At 41.8% G+C, this 12,082-nt stretch overlaps 2 long non-coding RNA genes and 1 pseudogene across 2 annotated transcripts in view; 1 reads left to right on the top strand and 2 right to left on the bottom strand.

The window, feature by feature from the left end:
- Nucleotides 1–12,082, bottom strand: part of LOC129525561 (uncharacterized) — a 565,073-nt gene that overhangs the window by 58,397 nt on the left and 494,594 nt on the right. The gene's annotated exons all lie outside the window — the stretch shown is intronic.
- LOC109028797 (uncharacterized) overlaps nucleotides 1–12,082 on the top strand; it is a 60,717-nt gene that overhangs the window by 22,850 nt on the left and 25,785 nt on the right. Inside the window, exon 8 of the long non-coding RNA XR_002007769.3 lies at nucleotides 549–718. This is a non-coding gene — a long non-coding RNA (uncharacterized lncRNA). The remainder of the gene's footprint in view (nucleotides 1–548; nucleotides 719–12,082) is intronic.
- Nucleotides 9,158–9,769, bottom strand: LOC101134878 (large ribosomal subunit protein eL15-like; annotated as a pseudogene).

The following is a 12,082-nucleotide window of genomic DNA, read 5'->3' on the forward strand; positions in this document are numbered from 1 at the left end:
TTTGCTCACCCATTTCAGCATTTGGTTCCTTATATTCATCCTCTCCTAAGTCTTGGCGCTTACAGACTCTCACACCCTATAACCATTTCAGGTGCTCCTTGCATTGATGACCCCTTTAGCTATGGCTTCTGTGACTTACTGACCAGTTTATCTGCTCAGTTAAGCTCGCAACTACACTCCTACCCCATTCCACAAAGTTGGATCAGATGCATTCCGGTTTGGGCTCCACAGAGCTGATTCAGGCCAGTGCTAGTTTCTAGTCTCTCTGTTAGAGAGTGCAGTATGATCGGAGGTGGAGCTTGTCACACCGAGAAGAGAAGCAAGTGAACTGTAAGACAGGCAAATCAATGAAATTGGCATTTTTCTTTATTAATGGGCCCAATTTGTCCTGGGTTAATGGCTATTTACAAAGTTTCAAGATGCCTAGCCCTTTGAGTTTTACGGTGTCTTGACCATACTTTCTTGATATAGTGTGTGTGCATGCGTGTGTGTGTGTGTGTGTGTGTGTGTTGCTATCTCATAGTATCTGTTTATTTCCATGTCCGCAGCAAAGTGCTGGGCACACAGAAGGACAATGTGATGAAGCGCCATCACATGGCTGGTAGCCTGTGGTGAGTCACCGGACTTCTCGACTCCCACCTCACTAGGGTGGAAGGAACAGTAACCACAAGGCTCCGCAACTCGGGCTGCGCCCGCATGATTGGAAACAATCTGCGAAGTGAGTCACATCAGTTGCAAAAACAATTAAGTCAGTGGGAAAAGAAAATCAGTAAAACTGGTTATTTGGCTTGATGAAAAGAAAGCAGTCCATTGTTTGGTTACATTTTTCACTTCCCAGCTGGTCACTGTGACACTAACTGAGGCTGGGCTTGCCTACACAAATGCTTTCAACAGTTTTGACCGAGACTATGTCTACACAGCTCTAAAACCATCTGGCAAGTTACTCAGTGGAGTCAAATAATCCATCAACTATTTGCCTCAATAGTAATTTTAGGCTCATGACCATTTTATGGAGACCCAGTAGAAAACTACCATAGACATTTTCAAGAAAGACAAGACTTGGAGGGCACAATCCCACTCCTATTACATTCTGTGTCTGGGAACTCAGTGACTTCAGGCAGTTCTAGGTAATATCTGCTAGTGGGAGTGGGAGGCAGACAGGGGTTAGGTGGAGTTCAGAGCTGTGAAATGCAGAGATGATTCCCCCAAGTCATGCTGACTGAACGCTTTGCTTTCATCCTAGATTGTGGAGTGAACAACCCCGAAGAAATAGACTTCTAATTCTAGCCTTTTGGAGATTATTAACCCAACTCCCAGATTTTAGAGATGAGAAAAGGGAGGCCCAGGGAGGTGGAGAAACATGTGCAGGACCACAGAGGTGAAAAATGAGTGTTGGCTTGGCTAAGTTCAACTGTACCTACTTGTCTCCAGAGACTGCTCAGGAACTAGAACACCCTGATACAACACAGGCACTTGTGATGGAGATATTCCATCAAAAGTGGAATAGGGCATGAAGGTGAATTATCTCCTAAAAGCTGGGAAGTTTCTCCTAATCCTTTTTAGGGTACCTTCCCTGTATCCCAAATGCTCTTCAACTGCCCAGAGCTCACGTCAGTCTCCAAAGAACAGTGTCCCAAGTAGAGGGGAATGTGTATGATGTCACGTTGGCTGAAGTGTGCTCTAATTGTGCAGATATTGCCATAAATGCTATTTTATTAAGCTGAGCTACACTAAATCTGTCATCTCCATAAGTAACACCACAGCGAATCTGTAGGTAAGTTCAGAACACTGCAGTGAGCCATGCTGGGCTATTAGTTTCAATTCAATGCTGTTACCTGTAAGTTACAGCATCTCAGGGGCACAACTTAGGCACTGAGTCTATAAGATTTGGTTCCTTACAGATGCCTTCAGCTCTCCAAAACAACAGAAATGATCAAAGATGGAGGCAAGAAGACCAGAGAACCCTAAATGTTTACTGTCTCCAGTGTGTTTGGAAACAGCTTGGACCAGTGTAGAGTGCTGGAACAGAGAGTCAAGAGCATCAGGTTCGATTCCCACCCTTACAAACTGCTCAGCCTATGGAAATTACTTTATGTTTCAGGCCTCACTCTTGCCATCTTTAAAATGGCAACACATGTACACACCCCTCCACAGTAAATACAGAGGTCCTGCAAGCCAGGATGTTAAGTACTTAGGATGAAAATGATGACGATTAAGTCTATTCTATCACTTGATCTGATTCTCTCTGACAAGTCTGCAGGGGGTAATAACATGGCCTGCAGATGATCCATAATCCACCATCTTATGGTGAAAAGAGAGGAAAGGGGGTTAATGTGTGTGTGTACATATATATACACACACACACACACACAAATTGTATATATACACATTAACATTAATGTGTATATAATGTATATACATTTTATATACACATCAGTGTTAATATATAAAATGTATATATACATTTTATGTATATAATGTATATACCTAACATATACATATACATATAAAAGTATATATACATTTTATGTATATAATGTATATACCTAACATATACATATACATATAAAAGTATATATACATTTTATGTATATAATGTATATACCTAACATATACATATACATCTATATATAATTTATATATATTATATATATACACACACATTAACCCCCTTTCCTCTTTTTCCACCAGAAGATGGTGGATTTTATATATATATATATATGTGTGTGTGTGTGTATGTATACATCATATATATGCATTATACCATATATAATGTCTCTATGTACATATAATGTGTGTATATATATGCATTATATATAATGTGTGTGTCTGCCCCCAAAGAAATTTAAAATAAGTTGATATCTAAACACATTGTTGATGAACAAGGGCGACTAATTATCTACTTGTGGTAGAGAAGTCAGACTATTGCAAACGTCTTAGCACTTCATAGTATATTAGGAAATTTCTAGAGTGAGCTGGCAATGTTTAAATCAGATTCAGTCCCACATATTGCACTCCAAAATTGAACACGGGCTACCATGTCTGGAACAAAGCTGAGAGCGTTCAGAGGAGGCTGCCTCTGAAGGGACAAAATTGGGATGCATTTGCTTTAATTCACAGGCTTTAATTAGTTGTTACTCATTAGAGGAAATCACACTTCATAGCTTCTAAGAAATAAGGCAAACTTTTTCAAAATTTGATTCCATATCCAGGAGAATCTCTCTCCACAGCTTTTTCATTGAATCATTGTAAAGTCTTCTCTTGCTTTTGTTTGTTTATTAACTTGAGAGGAAAACTGAGTTTGGAAAAGGATGTTGGAGGGACACAAGTCACAAGAAAGGTTTTCTAGACCCAGGGAAAATATGCTTGAAGAAAAATGTCTCCAACTGGGGTCAGCAGACATTAAATTACAGACATGTGCATGATTTGTCCAGATCGGTTACAGCATGTTTCTTTGCAGCAATAAAAAACAAGAGACATTAACAAGCCAATTATGTTACATGGAATTAAGTAGCATTCAAACGATGAAAGAGAAAATTAAGGAGCTAACCTTCCACTGCCCAGGCAGTTTGCACGGTCAGTAAAAATGCAAGGCTTCATTTCCACCATCCGTGCCTTCAATAGGAGAAGTAACTCTGGTGGCCCATGACCATCATATGCCCTTGGTCAGCTGTCCTGTCAGGACCTACCTGATGGCCTTGGGTGACTTAAATGGCCAGCTAAATGCAATATGTTTTGACTGTGAATCTTGCCTCTCATGGCAGTTCCCTGTCACCTCCCTGACGCAGGCAATGCCATATATCACTGCTTTTCTGCAGGCGCGCCACCCAGATAGCATCTGAAAGATTGTAAACAGGATGATTCACAAACTGGTGGCAGCAGCTAAAAGCAGTGCGGTTCGCGACCCTCAGCACACGCCAAGATTCTAAATGGGATGTTGCGACAACAAAGCAGCCTGAAGATTCTAAAACACAATGGTGTCACCAGGACATTCATAGGGTGCTGTAACCTGTAACTGACAAGCATACTCATCATCATTTCTCCTTGGGCATGCTGCATCCTTGCGCTCCACTGGGCCTCCTGTTGCATTGCTATTTATTTGCGTCTACAAGCAGGGGAGCAAGTATGCTGCGGAAATAGCCCCAGAGAGGTGTCTGATTCCCATAGGCCCTTGCAGCCAGCTACAACTGAATGATTTCCGATATCAGTTACTGAAAATTCTGACCATGATATGCAGACCATGGCAGATCTTAATGACAATAATATCGTCTCACATTTTGATGGCGTTTAACAGTTTACAAAGTGCTTTCACATACATTATCACATTTAATCCCAGTGAGGTCGATAGTCTTCTTCTCCATTTTATTGGCAGCTTGGTGTAGTGGAAAGAGCTGTGGAATCAGACAGACTTAAGTTCAGATTCTGGCTCTGACTACCAAACCATGGACAATTTGCTTCATTTCTCTCCCTTTTCTTACCTATAGGATGAGGAATCATTTCTATTTCCAAGGTTTGTGGTGAAAATTAAATAACATATGTAAAGACATACAATATAGGGCCCATTGCATAGAAGTACTCGATAACCATTAGTTTCTGTCCACTTACAGAGGAAGAAAATGAAGCTTAAGAGGTTAAGGGAGTTGCTCAAAGTAATAGCTAGTAAATGGCAGAACTGAGACTTCATTTATTTTACAAATATTATTGAACACCTACTATATGCTGGTGCCTTGGGCATAGGTAAGTGGATGAGTCATAATTCTAGTTTTTGAGATGTTCACGGTAGAGCGGTGGAATCTGAAATGCAAATAATCAATTATAATCGAGCATAATCTGAGAGGCAAAAAGTACTTAGGGAATGTCCTAAAGCCATGGGTGCACCCTAGAGTATATACACAAGAGATAAGTCTGAGGAAGAGGAACCTTCCAGGAGGCAGCAGTAGAGTTACACCTGAAATAAAATGTTGGCAGGTGGATAAGGGTGAGCAAGGAGAGGAGCATTCACGCGAAGACAACAGTGTGTGCATTCATCAGGAGGGTCAAAGGAGCCTGGCATGTCCACTGCAGCACAGAAGAGAACCTGAGCAGACAGGAGAAAGAAGGGAGAGGAGGAGGCAAGGAAGCAGGAGTGAGAAGAATGAAGGGGCTTGCAGGTAATGCTGAGAAGCATGCATCTTCGTCAGTCCACACTGGCACAAACTCTGTGATGATTTACAGAGAGAGCCAACCTGGTCAGATTTGCATTTTTGAAATTGTGGCAGCAATGTGAAAGATTGACTAGAGGAGGGGATAATGGAGGCAGTAGTTCAATGAGAGATAATTAGGCTATGCACTAAGAAAGCGGCAGAGCAGACAATTTCAAGCGGTATAACAGAGGCAGATTTGACAGGATGTGGTCATTAATTGGATGTCAAGGCAGGAGAGACAGAGAGAACTCTAGGAGGACTCCCAGGCTATGAGCTTTGGTGGCTGGGTGAACGAAGGTGTCCCCCACTGATGTAGAAGGAGAGGACATTTGAAGAGATGATAATAAATTCATGTGGACATGTTGACTCTGAGAGACTCATGGATATCAAGAAGGAGGTGTTCAGTAGACAGCTAAAAATATGAGTCTGGAGTTTGGGAGAGGACTCACAATTAGATGCATTGATCTAGGGATCAATGGTTTTTAGACAATGGTTGAAGCTGTTTTCTTATGCCAAGAGGATAGAGCAAGAAGAAAAGTGGGTCCTGGAGAACTCTAGGGAATATCAATGTTTAGGTGCTAGAATGAGGATTGTTGGAGAGATGGAACTACCAGGAGAAAGGGAGAGCTCGGAGGCCAGGGAAGGCAAGCGTTTTTTGATGATGAAAGTAGAGGAAAGTATCAAATTCCACCAAAGAATCAAAGAAGATGAGAACTGAGATATGCCTGGCATTTGGGCAATGATAAGATCACTTTGGCAACTTCAGTTTTAGACAAAGTGGTTAAAAAAAAGGCTTTTTTTTTCCTATGACCCAATATAAGAAAAATATTTTAGGCCAGACATGATGGCTCACACTTGTAATCCCAACACTTTGGGAGGCCTAGGCGGGTGGATCACCTGAGGTCAGGAGTTTGAGACCAGCCTGGCCAACGTGGTGAAACCCCGTTTCTACTAATAATACAAAATTTAGCCAGGCATGGTGGCATGTGCCTGTAGTCCCAGCTACCCGGGAGCCTGAGGGAGGAGAATCGCTTGAACCTGGGAGGCAGAGGCTGCAGTGAACTGAGATTGCACCACTGCACTCCAGCCTAGGCAATAGAGTGAGACTCCATGAAAGAAAGAAAGAGAGAGAGAGAAAAGAAAAGAAAGAAAGGAGGGAGGGAAAGAGGGAGGGGAAAGAAGGAAGGAAGGAAGGAAGGAAGGAAGGAAGGAAGGAAGGAAGGAAGGAAGGAAGGAAAGAAAGAAAAAAATATTTTACATTGTGACCTGAGAATTCTGTTCCATTCTGTTCCATTCCATCCCATTCTATTCAAATGCTGCTTGGCCCTCACTAAACTGATTTTATGACCAACTAGCGAGTTTCAACCTGCAGTTTGAAAAAACAGTAGTTTAGACAAATACAGTTTTCTCACACAAAAATTATATGGAGCAAAGTGTGGGATAGAAGAAAGAACATTGGATTTTGAGTGAAGACACCTGAGTTTCAGCATGACTCATTTACTTACTGACTGTGTGACCTTAGATGTGCCCATTAACCTTTGTGTGTCTCTTCTATTACCTGTAAAATTCAGATAATAAATCAGCTGCAAAGGGATCTTCTGGGGATCAAATGCGATAAAATGCATGAATGCAAAAAGCATATGCCTAAAATAGTCCTGGTCAAGCTAAAATTACCATAATCAAAGAAAGAGCAGAATGGTGCATGGTGTATCCCAGTTGGCTCTGGGTCTGTCATCTGAATCCTAGAGCCACATCTCTCCAGAACATACTGAGAACCAGAAATGGGATCAAAATAATTTAACCAATCAAAACAGGTGTTACTGCTATATTTATAAAATTCACAAAATTTACTGACACAGAAGCCCGTGTGAAATCCCATCAGAATCATTGTAGTCTTGTTCTAATACTATTGTAGCCATGTTGATTTTCTGATCTATATCTATGGACCTGTATCAGAAGGACATTCAATAAAATCCTATTGGAAGAGGAGCTGATAGAGGCAAGTATTTTTGCTACAGTGTGACATGACAGCAAACAGACTGCAGGGAAACAGCAAGATGAAATCATTTAATATAGGCAATATGTAAACTTCAGCAGGCCCTGGTGATATCACTGTACTAAGGTATAATACAATAACTGATTTTTATGGTTCATTCAACAAACTACTGTGTTTGAGTTCTCAATATATGTACTAACCTAGGTGCAAGGAAGACACAGATAAACTGGGTATGTTTCCTAACCCTAAAAAGTGAGCACACGGATGAGTGAGACAGACACATACACAGATAATTACCACTAACATGGTACAGTGAAGAAAAATATGCATCTGAGCATGATACGATATTAATATGTCATGAGAGAAAAGAAGAAGAGCAGCTAGCCCAAAGTGGAAGTGGAATTCAGGTAATGCTTCTTGAAGGTCATTTGCCCAAGATGATTCTTGATGAAGATAAACAAAGAAAGATGGGGAAACAATTCAGAATGATGGAATAGCCTGAGAAAGGCATGAAAGTATGAAACCTTGCATAGTGTAGATAATATTTCTAGATCATAAAAAAGACAAGTACAGGGTATACTTAAGAGGTAGGTATGGTCCTCAATACTGAGAGTCTTCTATACCAGGTTAAGATGTGTAGAGGACATCACATTGACCAGTGGAAGCCACTAATAGGGATTGATTACTCTGGAAGCCTTATGGAGGAGGAATTTAAAAATGGATTAGGCACATAAGTTAGGGAACAACTGCAGTGGTTCAGGAGAGACATATTGAGGGCATGAATGAGGGAAGCAGTAATACGGATGAAGAAGAGGGGTTATATTTGAAAAATATTTTTGATACTATATTTAGATGTGAAGGCTGAGGCCAGGTAATAAATGCTCCACTTCAGGGACAAAAACATGACCTAGACTCCCCAATAGTATTCACTTTCTTGAGTTCATGATTGAGTCTAGAGAAATTAATACATCTCTACAAGGCATTATAGTATGAGGTAGGAGATGCTAAGTGTTGAAAGAAAGGCACAGACATGTGGCTATGGGAGTTAGAGGAAAGAGGCATAAATTCCAACTGAGAGTTTTAGGGAAGTCTTCCTGGAAGAAGAGGCATGCAAGGCAGATCTTGAAAGATGCTTAAGATTTTGCCATGAGTTGATAAGAAGAAAGTGCATTTCTGATAAAGGAATAATCTGAGAAGACATAGGATGAAAGATGGTGTCATTTAGAGCTAAAAACACAGGCTCTGGAGTCACACAAAGTTGGGACCAAACTTTGGCTCTGTCACATTCTAATCACAAAATTGGGGATAATTTAATTGACACTTCAGAGCCTCTGCTCCTCATTTGTATGACAGTTATAACTACCATTTATATTATGGGATTATTGTGAGGATTTTTTCCTATTAAACTTGATTTATTGATTACAATGAAATTGACTTACCTCCGAGTTTTATACTTTCATGTGTTTTTGTATCACTAATTAGCATCCTTTTTTATGCAGCTTGGAGCATTCTCTTTAGCATTTCTTGTAAGACAGGTCTAATGGTGATGAACTCCCACAGCTTTTGTTTGTCTGAAAAAGTCCTTATCTCTCCTTCATTTCTGAATGACTACCTTGCCAGATATAGTATTCTTTGTTGGCTGTTGTTGTTGTTGTTGTTTACCTTTAGTACTTTTTTTTCCTTCTCCTCTTTTAGGGAATTTATTTTAAACCTATTATACCACACAATATGTTTTAAACACTGACATATAACTTCCTAATAAGATAGAGCAAAGACAAAAAAAGTTTATCTTATTGGAAACAAGATACAGCATCACTTATAGTCATTGTCAACCATTACTGCACCTTAACTTTCATAATTTGACAAAGCATTCATGAAACAATCTGCAGACTAGTTTTAAAAGACAAATAATACCTGTAGACAGACATGACTGTCCTAAGTTGTTTATTACATAGGAATTTTATGAACTTTACTTATATTAGTGGTAACGGTAGAGCTGGAAAGTATTGTGCCTTCTCCAAGTTGCCCAGCGAGAACCACCAAGAGCGTGGTGGAATTTATGGCCCTTTCCAAGGCCGTGGCTCTTTCAGCCTGCAGATGTCAGCCCATGCATCTCCCTGTGCTTGTGAACTGGTTTGGTGATTCACTGGGTGTCAGGATTTCTCCTGATAGCTTTATGGGATGGATCAATTAGGATAACCTCCAAAAATTTGTACGTGGAATCTTCACCAACCCAGTTAGAATTCAAGACTCTTAAAGCTCCACAGTGGTGTCCAGCTTACTCCTCCGCAGTGGACTGAAGGCTTCAAGCAAACCCTAGCTGGTTAACATCATGATCGACAGGCTTGCCATAAGTTGCACCCTTAGGAACTGGGCATTTTTGGCCACCATGGCGCATACAAATCCTATATATAATGTAACTTTGCTTGGCCTTGTAGCCCAGTTGGCACGCTTTATCAGGCCAGATGGGGTGGGGATCCCTGTGCAGAGCAGAGAGCCGGCAGTACTGCCAGCAGCCGACCTTCAGAAGAAAGTGCAAGGCATCAGACTGCCTCTTCCATAGCTCCTGGATGTATCTGTATGCACCCATCTTGGTTTACCTGACAGCACCAGACAGAAAGTCTCCTTTAGTACTTTGAATATATCATCTCACTTTCTCCTGGTCTGCAAGGTTCCTGCTCAGAAATTCACGGGTAGTCTCATGAGCGTTCCCTTGTATGTAATTTTTGTTTTCCTCTTGCTCCTTTCAAAATTCTCTTTTGTTTTTGACTTTTGGGAGTTTGGTTATGTGACTTGGTGAAAACCTATTTACATATTTATTTATTTGCTGCCTGGTCAGTAAGTTTATTGTATTTATCTGAAAAATCCTCACAGAAAATTACTTGACTTAGCTCTCAGCAGGCCACTCCTGGGCTCTGAGGAAGCCTGCCTTGTTTTGAGGTCCCTGATTTTTCTTCTGGGCAAGAGACATTTTGGGATGGTTCCACCTCTTCTTTTTAGCCTGTTTATTGGGCTTCTTCTCATAAACTGGGTTCTTTCATATAGCAGCAAGAGCTTTCTTATACAACTCCTCCATCAGGTCTGGGGTTATGTTGTTCTTTATGTATTGAGAGAACTGTTTCTTATAAGCAGCTTTGTCATCTTTCATTAGGTAACACATGTAATCTGCAGCATTCTAACCAGTGATATGCTTCTGATGTATGTCAGCATTAAATTCCTTGCTTTCAGAATCATAACCAGGGAATCATTTGGTACTGTGAGGGATAGACAAGCCTCACATGAATACTCATCATGCATATATTTGTTCACATGTTGGTGTCCTAAAATTTCTGTAGGCTTTCTTTACTCTTTTTCTTTTTCTTTTCCATTTGGTTCCTCTGGGCAATTTCAAATGACTTGTCTTTGAGCTCACTGATTCTTTCTTCTGTTTGATCAAATCTGTGGTTGAAGCTCTCTATAAAATTTTTCAGATCGGTCATTGGATTCTACAGCTCCAGAATTTGTCTTTGATCCTTTTTCATGGTTTGTACCCTTCGTTGAACCTCTCATTTAGTTTGTATATTGTTTTCCTGATTTTTGTTTCTGAATTCTCTTATAGCTCATGGGGCTTCTTTAAGACTGTTATTTTGAATTCTTTGTCAGGAAGTCTATAAATCTCCATTCTTTAGAGTCAGTTACTGGTGCTTTATTTTGTTTCTTTGGTGGTGTCATGTTTACCCGATTGTTCATGATATTTGTGGCTACGCAGTGGTGTTTGCACATTTGAGAATGTAGGCACTTATTCCAGTCTTTAGAAACTGATGTCATCAGGAAAAGACCTTCACAAGTCAGCTCATCCAGAGATTCTAGGCAAGCCATCTGACACGATTTGTGGGTGAGCTTGCTGCTAGAGGCTTAGGCAGGCTGGTCTGATGCCTGAGTGAGCAGATGGGCAGGTCTGGTGCCTGAATCCATGGCGATGAGCCTGGAACTTTGATCCACCAGGGCAGTCCTAGAGTTTGGGTCTGCTTGGGGGTGGGCCTGGAGCCTGGGTCCATGAGGGTGGGCCTAACACCTGTATCCACAGGAGCCAATTTGAAGCTTAGGTCCACAGGAGCTGATGTGATGCTGGAGCAGGCTTTGAACCTGAGTCTGCCAGGGCTGACCAGGAGCTGGGATGGACCTGAACCCTGAGCCCGTGGGGATAAGTCTGAAGCCCGAATCTGTGAGTGCCAACCTGATCCTGGGACACAGTGGGCTTGAGTCAATAGGGGCCAGCCTGGACCTGAGGAGGTCCTGGAAGCCAGGCCTGTGGGCCCTGACCTGGAGTATTGGTCTGTGGGGGCTGACCTGGGTGCTGGGGATGTAAACCTTGAGCCACTAGGGTCAGCCTGACAGTGGGGCAGACCTGAAGTTTGAGGCAGGTCTGGAGCCTGAGTCTTTGGGGGCTGGCCCAGCACTGGGGTAAACCTGAAGGCTGAGTCTATGAGAGCTGGTCCACAGCCTGGGGCTGCTGGGGCTGGCCTGGCATAAAAGTAGGCCTAGAGGCTTGGTCTGTGGTGCTGGCCTGTAATCTAGAGCCATGGAAACCTGTCTGATGCTTGGTTTGACTGGGGTGGGCCCAGTATTGGGATCTGAGCCAAAGTCCTGTGCTTGCTTCACTCTCCTTCCCCAAGCAGAGAGCATCTCTCTGTGCTGCCTGAAGTTGGAGATGGAGTTGATGCAGGTAATGTGAAACTATCCTTCCTGCCCTCTCAAGTGTGTCTTTTAAAAATCTCTGTGCTGCACTCAGGTGCTGCAATCTCTCACCTGCTTTCCTTCGCTCTGTGAAGGTATCATGCATGTATAGCTATTCAAACTAGACCGGTTTCTAAAGACTGTTTCTGTGAGAGGATGAGCACCAGAAAGTCCTATTCCACCATCT

This window comes from Gorilla gorilla, chromosome 9, assembly GCF_029281585.2.
Source record: "Gorilla gorilla gorilla isolate KB3781 chromosome 9, NHGRI_mGorGor1-v2.1_pri, whole genome shotgun sequence".
In the NCBI taxonomy this organism is placed as follows: Eukaryota; Metazoa; Chordata; class Mammalia; order Primates; family Hominidae; genus Gorilla; species Gorilla gorilla.